Below are 12,331 nucleotides of genomic sequence, written 5' to 3' on the forward strand. Positions count from 1 at the left end.
ATTCTTACTGCTGGGAGAATTGCTGGGGGGGGGGGGAGGGGGAGACATTCTTACTGCTGGGAGAATTGCTGGGGGGGATGGGAGACATTCTGACTGCTGGGATAATCGCTGGGGGGGGGGATGGGAGACATTCTGACTGCTGGGAGAATCGCTGGGGGGGGGATGGGAGACATTCTGACTGCTGGGAGAATCGCTGGGGGGGGATCGGAGACATTCTGACTGGGAGAATCGCTGGGGGGGGGGGGATGGGAGACATTCTGACTGCTGGGAGAATCGCTGGGGGGGGGATGGGAGACATTCTGACTGCTGGGAGAATCGCTGGCGGGGGAGCGGAGGCATGACTGCTGGGAGAATCGTTGGGGGGAGGGGGCATGGTGGCGTGCTCTAGTATTTATGGTTTCAAGCTGTACGTGTCATTGCATACAGTCTATCTATCTATCTATCTATCTATCTATCTATCTATCTATCTATCTATCTATCTCATCAGGAAATGAGAGAATTAGATTTTGTAGGCCGCTGCTTCCCCCTTGCGGGCTGAATAAAATAGCCGTTGGGTGGAACATACAATTTATCCGGCTGCTGTGGCTTCTTAGGAAGATATCCTAGTACTTGTTTACCCACTTCCAACTCCAATGGTAATTGGCTGGCGTGCTCTAGTGGTTCCAAGCTGTACGTGTCATAATAGAGCCTTAATGACATCACAATGCAGCTTTATAGAACATGTTGGGGCATGTTCAAGGGCGTCCGATGTTGATGACATCAGTGATGACATCACAATAGCAGGTGGCTTACTTATTCAATCTACGTGGGGGGGGGTGTAACTTTCGACGACGCTCGCACGCGCGCCATTTATCGTAGGATATTTGTACTATGCCAGTAATCTTCCCAGGAGTGTACTTAACAACTTCCCAAAGTTTCATGGCGATCGGATGAATGGTGTAGTAGCGCATAAAGGACAAACAGACACGCACGCAGACACACAGACACGCACGCACGCAGACAGACATACATTCAATTTTTCGTGCCAAATTTCACGTTTCTATGACATTGGGAAGTGAGAGAATTAAGTTGGGATGAGACATAAGGCCTTGCCCATAAGCATTCCCCAACCTCCAAGAACTGAACCTACCTACCTGAATGAGATTTTGTAGGCCGCTGCTTCCCCCTTGCGGGCTGAATAAAATAGCCGTTGGGTGGAACATACAATTTATCCGGCTGCTGTGGCTTCTTAGGAAGATATCCTAGTACTTGTTTACCCACTTCCAACTCCAATGGTAATTGGCTGGCGTGCTCTAGTGGTTCCAAGCTGTACGTGTCATAATAGAGCCTTAATGACATCACAATGCAGCTTTATAGAACATGTTGGACGCTAATTCTTTTGCGCATAGAATTGAATAATGGAGTTGGGACCCATTAGCGTTTCCTATTTATGACATATTCAATGCCCGTGCCAAATTTCAAGTTTCTATGTGAGAAAATTACATTCCGTATGTAAAATTTGGAGGCTAATTCTTTTGCGCATAGAATCTCGAATAATCGAGTTGGGACCCATTAGCGTTTCCTATTTATGACATATTCAATGCTCGTGCCAAATTTCAAGTTTCTATGTGAGAAAATTACATTCCGTACGTAAAATTTGGACGCCAATTCTTTTGCGCCTAGAATTGAATAATCGAGTTGGGACCGATTAGCTTTTCCTATTTATGACATATTCAATGCTTGTGCCAAATTTCAAGTTTCTATTACATCGCGAAGCGAGAGAATTAGATTCTGTACGTAAAATTTGGACGCTAATTCTTTTGCGCATAGAATTAGTATATGAGTAGGAGGTCGTCTTGTGTAATATATTAGTATATGAGGAGGCGGTCGTCTGTGTAATATATTAGTATATGAGGAGGAGGTCTCACAATGCAGCTTTATAGAACATGTTGGGGCATGTTCAAGGGCGTCCGATGTTGATGACATCAGTGATGACATCACAATAGCAGGTGGCTTACTTATTCGATCTACGTGGGGGGGGGGGCGTAACTTTCGACGACGCTCGCGCGCCATTTATCGTAGGATATTTGTACTATGCCTATAATCTTCCCAGGAGTGTACTCAACAACTTCCCAAAGTTTCATGGCGATCGGATGAATGGTGTAGTAGCGCATAAAGGACAAACAGACACGCACACAGACATACATTCAAATTTATATATATAGACTAGCGTTCCCGTCGCGCGTTGCTGCGAAGACAGACATACATACATACATTCGTTTTTATATATCTAGATGACGGCAGCAGCGACCACTGAGGTTTTGTAGGCCGCTGCTTCCCCCTTGCAGGCTGAATAAAATAGCCGTTGTGTGGAACATCCAATTTATCCGGCTGCTGTGGCTTCTTGGGAAGATAGCCTAGTACATGTTTGCCCACTTCCAACTCCAATGGAGACTGACTGTAAATGGCTGGCGTGCTCTAGTATTTATGGTTTCAAGCTGTACGTGTCATTGCATACAGTCTATCTATCTATCTATCTATCTATCTATCTATCTATCTATCAGGGTTATTGCATACAGTCTGTCTATCTATCTATCTATCAGGGTTATTGCATACAGTCTATCTATCTATCTATCTATCTGGGTTATTGCATACAGTCTATCTATCTATCTATCTATCTATCTATCTATCTATCTATCTATCTGTCTGTCTATCTATCTGGGTTATTGCATACAGTCTATCTATCTATCTATCTATCTATCTATCTATCTATCTATCTATCTATCTATCTATCTATCTATCTGTCTGTCTATCTATCTGGGTTATTGCATACAGTCTATCTATCTATCTATCTATCTATGACATCAGGAAATGAGAGAATTAGATTCCGTATGTAAAATTTGAACGCTAATTCTTTGGCGCTTTGAATTGAATAATCGAGTTGGGACCCATTAACTTTTCCTATTTATGACATAATCAATGCTCGTGCCAAATTTCACGTTTCTATGACATTGGGAAGTGAGAGAATTAAGTTGGGATGAGACATAAGGCCTTGCCCATAAGCATTCCCCAACCTCCAAGAACTGAACCTACCTACCTGAATGAGATTTTGTAGGCCGCTGCTTCCCCCTTGCGGGCTGAATAAAATAGCCGTTTGGTGGAACATACAATTTATCCGGCTGCTGTGGCTTCTTAGGAAGATATCCTAGTACTTGTTTACCCACTTCCAACTCCAATGGTAATTGGCTGGCGTGCTCTAGTGGTTCCAAGCTGTACGTGTCATAATAGAGCCTTAATGACATCACAATGCAGCTTTATAGAACATGTTGGGGCATGTTCAAGGGCGTCCGATGTTGATGACATCAGTGATGACATCACAATAGCAGGTGGCTTACTTATTCGATCTACGTGGGGGGGGGCGTAACTTTCGACGACGCTCGCGAGCCATTTATCGTAGGATATTTGTACTATGCCTATAATCTTCCCAGGAGTGTACTTAACAACTTCCCAAAGTTTCATGGCGATCGGATGAATGGTGTAGTAGCGCATAAAGGACAAACAGACACGCACGCAGACACGCACGCACGCAGACAGACATACATTCAATTTTATATATATAGATTTTGAGTTGATAAGCATTTTTTTAAATTCAATGTTTATTGAGGTTTTCAAAATGCAGTGTAACAATACAGAACAATACCAGGGACTGGTACTATAAGGGTAGGTGGTATAGGAGAGGAGGGTGGGAGCAAAAAAGGGATATAGGCAGAGCGGGGTATGGGGAGAACAAAGTACTAAAGTCAAATATAAAAACTGAACATATAAAACCTTGAACAGACTGGCAGCATCTAGAACTCAAAAACATATGAATGGGTGAGGACAGAGGGGAACGGATTGAAGAAGACTGAATCACAGGGTACACACCCCAGGCAAGGCACCTTACAGAGTTATAACTGCACACACCTATAGGAGTCAAGGGTGAGGAAGTCCAATGAGGCTCCCCATGTATTAGCATCTCTATCCTGTATCCTGGGCCATGGGAGTTGTAGCTAAAACATTGCATTCTGTTTAGGGTAGAAATCTCTGCAAACCATTCCTCTAGAGCTGGGGGCTGTGCGTTCTTTCAGTGGCGTAGGAGCACATTTTTTGCTACCTGAAGAAGTAAGCTAAGAAGAGGGCATTTTTAATTTTCAGAAGGCTTATGGGATCCATGAATAAGAGGATAGCTCAGAGGTGTGACTTGTAGCTCTTGGACCCCAATGCAAAACCTGTAACAGGGCCCCCAACTATAATGCTTTATTCATAGTACTGGGCTCCCTATATGGAGAAAAGAGGTCTTAATGGCCTCCTAAGACTCCTGGGCCCAGGTGTACCGCCTCCCTTATAGTTATACCAGTGCTTCTGACAAATTTGGATTAGCAATTCTCATTATCTCTGCCGTTAATACAAAAACTTGGAAGCAAAATCTACTGAAAGATGAGCATCCCCACCAGATGTGCGTCACTTCCCCCTACCTGCCTCACAGTGCCAACACATTGCAGGAACAGTTGGAAACCAATTATGCAGAGTTGCAGGCACACAATACCATCGGGGTATAATTTTGAAGGAAGTTTCTTGAGCCTTGTTGCTATGAGGGCTTTGTGAGCAAACTGGAAACATTTGGCCCATTGGGAGGTGAGCCCCAACTCCCTTTGCCACATAGAACAGTAGGAAGAGAGGTCTCCAGAGGAAAGACTAACTAGAGTAGCATATAATTGAGAAAGGAGGCAGGACAGGGAGTTAACAAAACAAACAATTTTTCAAAAACAGGTAGATCCCTGTGCAGATTTATATGTTTCTTGATCTTTGCATAAAAATGAGTAAGCTGCATATAAACATAAGAGTCCATAGGCAAAATTTTATCTGGCAGAGATACGAAATCCAATAGGGCCAAACTGGCACCATCTAGTGCATGGTTAAAATGCAGAGGGGTAGGTTTGTTTCTTTCCAGAAAATGGTTATTAGAGAACCCTGGACGGAATGCAGTAATATCTGAGATTGGGACCAGGGGGCCTTTTTAGTTGATGAGGGAATCTTTCCAACTCGGCTGTTTCCACGCCGAGATGGTACGAAATGTGCTGAAGGACTTTTGGTAATATATGATGCAGTATAGGTCCATGGGAGAGTTGCGAGAGATTTCCTACAGATGCCCTGGGCCATCCTGACCCACAACTTTAGAAGAATCATGAAAATAATCTAGTACACAGAAGTGGACCATTGCAGAGTAATATTTCCTTTGGTCTGGCAGGCCCAGGCCACCATTACGTTTTGGTCAGAGAAGTGTATCCCAACAAATGTGAGCACATCTCACAAGCCATACAAAACCACAAATGAGCCACTGTAGGGAATGGCAGAGTAGTGAAAATTACAATCAGGAGGGTTTGAAAGAGACAAAGCAACCTGGGAAGAGCATTCATTTTTATGATATTAACTCAGCCACACCAAAAGTAGTCCCCCTTTTCCAGGAGTCAAGATTAGAGATGAGCGAACGTACTCGTCCGAGCTTGATACTCGTTCGAGTATTAGCGTGTTCGAGATGCTCGTTATTTGAAACGAGCACCACGCGATGTTCGAGTTACTTTCACTTTCATCTCTGAGACGTTAGCGTGCTTTTCTGGCCAATAGAAAGACAGGGAAGGCATTACAACTTCCCCCTGCGACGTTCAAGCCCTATACCACCCCCCCTGCAGTGAGTGGCTGGCGAGATCAGGTGTCACCCGAGTATATAAATCGGCCCCTCCCGCGGCTCGCCAAAGATGCGTTCTGACAGAGATCAGGGAAAGTGCTGTCTTGCTGGAGTTGCTATAGGGAGAGTGTTAGGAGTATTTTAGGCTTCAAGAACCCCAACGGTCCTTCTTAGGACCACATCTAACCGTGTGCAGTACTGTGGAGGCTGCTTTTTGCAGTGTTGCACATTTTTTTTTTTTTTGTATATCGGCCGTGCAGAGCATTGCGCCCTGCAGTAATTATACATAGTCCAGGGCCAGTAGTGGTGGTGAGGCAGGGACAGAAGACATATTTATTGAATATAGGCAGTGGGCCTTTCCAAAAACATTTGGGAAAAAAAATCTATTTGGGCTGCCTGTGACCGTCCTCAGTGTACTGGGTCTGTGCTGGGGGTAGTTGTCCTAATTCATACGCAGCCAGCTAAGTGTTACAGCAGGCTTGCGCAAAATTGTTTCCTGGCTCTGTGTTGGCTGTTACATCACCGCTGTATTCCAGTCCACAGTGCAACAGTCTGCAGTTATTTTACATACTCCAGGGCCAGTAGTGGTGACGCAGAGAGAGAAGACATATACAGTGTATATAGGCAGTGGGCCTTTCCAAAAACATTTGGGAAAAAATATCTATTTGGGCTGCCTGTGACCGTCCTCAGTGTACTGGGTCTGTGCTGGGGGTAGTTGTCCTAATTCATACGCAGCCAGCTAAGTGTTACAGCAGGCTTGCGCAAAATTATTTCCTGGCTTTGTGTTGGCTGTTACATCACCGCTGTATTCCAGTCCACAGTGCAACAGTCTGCAGTTATTTTACATACTGCAGGGCCAGTAGTGGTGACGCAGAGAGAGAAGACATATACAGTGTATATAGGCAGTGGGCCTTCCCAAAAACATTTGGGAAGAAAAATCTATTTGGGCTGCCTGTGACCGTCCTCAGTGTACTGGGTCTGTGCTGGGGGTAGTTGTCCTAATTCATACGCAGGCAGCTAAGTGTTACAGCAGGCTTGCGCAAAATTATTTCCTGGCTCTGTGTTGGCTGTTACATCACCGCTGTATTCCAGTCCACAGTGCAACAGTTTGCAGTTATTTTACATACTCCAGGGCCAGTAGTGGTGACGCAGAGAGAGAAAACATATACAGTGTATATAGGCAGTGGGCCTTTCCAAAAACATTTGGGAAAAAAAATCTGTTTGGGCTGCTTGTGACCGTCCTCAGTGTACTGGGTCTGTGCTGGGGGTAGTTGCCCTAATTCATACGCAGCCAGCTAAGTGTTACAGCAGGGTTGCGCAAAATTATTTCCTGGCTCTGCTGTGCGTTCCGTAAGCGAAGTCAGCCTCCAACCAGAGGCCAATAAGCGGCACATTTAATTACAGCGTTCTGTTTCTGCACTACTGGTAATACACCATTCTGAGGGGTAGGGGTAGGCCTAGACGTCGTGGACGTGGACGGGGGCGAGGACGCGGAGGCCCAAGTCAGGGTGTGGGCACAGGCCGAGCTCCTGATCCAGGTGTATCGCAGCTGACTGCTGCGGGATTAGGAGAGAGGCACGTTTCTGGCGTCCCCACATTCATCTCACAATTAATGGGTCCACGCGGTAGACCTTTATTAGAAAATGAGCAGTGTGAGCAGGTCCTGTCGTGGATGGCAGAAAGTGCATCCAGCAATCTATCGAACACCCAGAGTTCTGCGCCGTCCACTGCTGCAACACTGAATCCTCTGGCTGCTGCTCCTCCTTCCTCCCAGCCTCCTCACTCCATTACAATGACACATTCTGAGGAGCAGGCAGACTCCCAGGAACAGTTCTCGGGCCCCTGCCCAGAATGGGCAGCAAGGGTTCTGAATCCTCTCCCACTGGAGGAGTTTGTCGTGACCGATGCCCAACCTTTGGAAAGTTCCCGGGGTCCGGGGGATGAGGCTGGGGACTTCCGGCAACTGTCTCAAGATCTTTCAGTGGGTGAGGAGGACGATGACGATGAGACACAGTTGTCTATCAGTGAGGTAGTAGTAAGGGCAGTAAGTCCGAGGGAGGAGCGCACAGAGGATTCGGAGGAAGAGCAGCAGGACGATGAGGTGACTGACCCCACCTGGCTTGCTACGCCTACTGAGGACAGGTCTTCAGAGGGGGAGGCAAGTGCAGCAGCAGGGCAGGTTGCAAGAGGCAGTGCGGTGTCCAGGGGTAGAGGCAGGGCCAGACCGAATAATCCACCAACTGTTTCCCAAAGCGTCCCCTCGCGCCATGCCACCCTGCAGAGGCCGAGGTGCTCAAAGGTCTGGCAGTTTTTCACTGAGAGTGCAGACGACCGATGAACAGTAGTGTGCAACCTGTGTCGCGCCAAGATCAGCCGGGGAGCCACCACCACCAGCCTCACCACCACCAGCATGCGCAGACATATGATGGCCAAGCACCCCACAAGGTGGGACGAAGGCCGTTCACCGCCTCTGGTTTGCACCACTGCCTCTCCCCCTGTGCCCCAACCTGCCACTGAGATCCAACCCCCCTCTCAGGACACAGGCACTACCGTCTCCTGGCCTGCACCCACACCCTCACCTCCGCTGTCCTCGGCCCCATCCACCAATGTCTGTCAGCGCACCGTCCAGCCGTCGCCAGCGCAAGTGTTGGAGCGCAAGCGCAAGTACGCCGCCACGCACCCGCACGCTCAAGCGTTAAACGTGCACATAGCCAAATTTATCAGCCTGGAGATGCTGCCGTATAGGGTTGTGGAAACGGAGGCTTTTAAAAGTATGATGGCGGCGGCAGCCCCGCGCTACTCAGTTCCCAGTCGCCACTACTTTTCCCGATGTGCCGTCCCAGCCCTGCACGACCACGTCTCCCGCAACATTGTACGCGCCCTCACCAACGCGGTTACTGCCAAGGTCCACTTAACAACAGACACGTGGATAAACACAGGCAGGCAGGACCACTATATCTCCCTGACGGCACATTGGGTGAATTTAGTGGAGGCTGGGACAGAGTCAGAGCCTGGAACCGCTCACGTCCTATCCACCCCCAGAATTGCAGGCCCCAGCTCGGTGGTGGTATCTGCGGCGGTGTATGCTTTCTCCACTAAACCACCGTCCTCCTCCTCCGCAACCTCTGTCTCGCAATCAAGATGTGTCAGCAGCAGCACGTCGGCAGCAGTCGGTGTCGCGCGGCATGGCAGCACAGCGGTGGGCAAGCGTCAGCAGGCCGTGCTGAAACTACTCAGCTTAGGAGAGAAGAGGCACACGACCCACGAACTGCTGCAGGGTCTGACAGAGCAGACCGACCGCTGGCTTGCGCCGCTGAGCTTCCAACCGGGCATGGTCGTGTGTGACAACGGCCGTAACCTGGTGGCGGCTCTGCAGCTCGGCAGCCTCACGCATGTGCCATGCCTGGCCCACGACTTTAATTTGGTGGTTCAGCGCTTTCTGAAAAGCTACCCACGCTTGTCAGACCTGCTCGGAAAGGTGCGCCGGCTCTGCGCACATTTCCTCAAGTCCCACTCGGACGCTGCCACCCTGCGCACCCTGCAACATCGGTTTCATCTGCCAGTGCACCGACTGCTGTGCGACGTGCCCACACAGAGGAACTCTACGCTCCACATGTTGGCCAGGCTCTATGAGCAGCGTAGAGCTATAGTGGAATACCAACTCCAACATGGGCGGCGCAGTGGGATTCAGCCTCCTCAATTCTTTACAGAAGAGTGGGCATGGTTGGCAGACATCTGCCAGGTCCTTGGAAACTTTGAGGAGTCTACCCAGATGGTGAGCGGCGATGCTGCAATCATTAGCGTCAGCATTCCTCTGCTATGCCTCTTGAGAAGTTCCCTGCAAAGCATAAAGGCAGACACTTTGCGCTCGGAAACAGAGCCGGGGGAAGACAGTATGTCGCTGGATAGTCAGAGCACCCTCCTGTCTATATCTCAGCGCGTTGAGGAGGAGGAGCATGAGGAGGATGAGGAGGAAGGGGAAGAGACAGCTTGGCTCACTGCTGAGGGTACCCATGCTGCTTGCCTGTCATCCTTTCAGCGTGTATGGCCGGAGGAGGAGGAGGAGGATCCTGAAAGTGATCTTCCTAGTGAGGACAGCCATGTGTTGCGAACAGGTACTCTGGCACACATGGCGGACTTCATGTTAGGATGCCTTTCTCGTGACCCTCGCGTTACACGCATTCTGGCCACTACGGATTACTGGGTGTACACATTGCTCGACCCACGGTATAAGGAGAACTTTTCCACTCTGATACCCGAAGAGGAAAGGGGTTCGAGAGTGATGCTATACCACAGGACCCTGGCGGACAAGTTGATGGTAAAATTCCCATCCGACAGCGCTAGTGGCAGAAGGCGCAGTTCCGAGGGCCAGGTAGCAGGGGAGGCGCGGAGATCAGGCAGCATGTACAGCGCAGGCAGGGGAACACTCTCTTAGGCCTTTGACAGCTTTCTGGCTCCCCAGCAAGATTGTGTCACCGCTCCCCAGTCAAGGCTGAGTCGGCGGGAGCACTGTAAAAGGATGGTGAGGGAGTACGTAGCCGATCGCACGACCGTCCTCCGTGACGCCTCTGCCCCCTACAACTACTCGGTGTCGAAGCTGGACACGTGGCCTGAACTCGCGCTGTATGCCCTGGAGGTGCTTGCTTGTCCTGCGGCTAGCGTTTTGTCAGAGAGGGTGTTTAGTGCGGCTGGGGGAATCATCACAGATAAGCGTACGCGCCTGTCAACCTGGATTTCCCCAGACTTCTCTTCTCCACCAGCGGACAGCAGCGATACCTAAGCAATACGTAGGCTGCACCCGCGGATGGAAGCATCGTTCTCTATCACCATCAAAAACGGGGACATTTTTGCTTCATCAATCTGTGTATAATATTCCTCCTCCTCCTCCTGCTCCTCCTCCTGAAACCTCACATAATCACGCCGAACGGGCAATTTTGCTTAGGCCCACAAGGCTCAGTCATATAATTTTTCTAAACAATTGTTATACGTTTCAATGCTCATTAAAGCGTTGAAACTTGCACCTGAACCAATTTTTATTTTAACTGGGCTGCCTCCAGGCCTAGTTACCAATTAAGCCACATTAACCAAAGCGATTAATGGGTTTCACCTGCCCTCTTGGTTGGGAATGGGCAATTTTTCTGAGGTACATTAGTACTGTTGGTACACCAATTTTCTGGGGCCCTCGCCTACAGTGTAATCCAATAAATTTTTTGCCCACCTGCATTACAGCTGATGTTACATCAGCTGTGCTGGGCACTGCAATGGGATATATTTATGTACCGCCGGTGGGTTCCAGGGAGCCACCCATGCTGTCGGTCCACATGGAGTTGTAACTACATGTGTCCACTTCTAAAGAACCCCAGTCTGTCTGGGGCATGCAGTGTGGGCCGAAGCCCACCTGCATTAAACATGACATTACCTCAGCTGTGATGGGCAATGCTATGGGATATATTTATGTGCCGCCGGTGGCTTCCTGGCACCCACCCATGCTGTCGGTCCACAGGGACTTCACAATAGGGAGTTGTACCTGCCTGTGTCTATGAATTAAAAAGCCCGGTCAGGTTGGGGCATGCAGTGTGGGCCGAAGCCCACCTGCATTTAATCTGACGTTAGCTCTGCTGTCCAGGGCACTGCAATGGGATACATTTATGTACAGCCGGTGGGTTCCAGGGAGCCACCCATGCTGTGGGTGCACACGGAATTCCCATTGCGGAGTTGTACCTGCCTGTGACTATTTATAAAAAAACGCGGTGTGACTGGGGCATGCAGACACCTTGACAGAATGAATAGTGTGTGGCACATAGGTTCCCCATTGCTATGCCCACGTGTGCAGCTCCTGATGGTGGTGGCACAGGATTATATTTCTCATTGCTTCTGTACAGCATTGTGGGCTATCGCCCCGCCCCTTTTAAAGAGGGTCGCTGCCTAGCCGTGCCAACCCTCTGCAGTGTGTGCCTGCGGTTCCTCCTCATGGCAGACGCACTTATAAATAGACGTGAGGGTGGTGTGGCATGAGGGCAGCTGAAGGCTGCGCAGGGACAATTTGGTGTGCGCTGTGGACACTGGGTCGTGCCGGGGGGGGGGGGGGGGGAGGGTTGGGCAGCATGTAACCCAGGAGAAGTGGCAGCGGAGTGTCATGCAGGCAGTGATTGTGCTTTGTTGGAGGTAGTGTGGTGCTTAGCTAAGGTATGCATTGCTAATGAGGGCTTTTCAGAAGTAAAAATTGTTGGGAGGGGGGGGGGCACTCTTGCCGCTATTGTGGCTTAATAGTGGGACCTGGGAACTTGAGATGCAGCCCAACATGTAGCCCCTCGCCTGCCCTATCCGTTGCTGTGTCGTTCCCATCACTTTCTTGAATTTCCCAGATTTTCACAAATGGAAACCTTAGCGAGCATCGGCGATATACAAAAATGCTCGGGTCGCCCATTGACTTTAATGGGGTTCGTTATTCGAAATGAACCCTCGAGCATCGCAAAATTTTCGTCCCGAGTAAAGAGCACCCGAGCATTTTGGTGCTCGCTCATCTCTATTCAAGATCTTTAGAAATTTGGGCCAGTAAAGGTTTGAAATTCATATCAAATAATTTGAAGAGGTCAGAATGCATTCTGATTCCCAGATATCAGATGC

Source organism: Eleutherodactylus coqui, chromosome 5, assembly GCF_035609145.1.
Source record: "Eleutherodactylus coqui strain aEleCoq1 chromosome 5, aEleCoq1.hap1, whole genome shotgun sequence".
In the NCBI taxonomy this organism is placed as follows: Eukaryota; Metazoa; Chordata; class Amphibia; order Anura; family Eleutherodactylidae; genus Eleutherodactylus; species Eleutherodactylus coqui.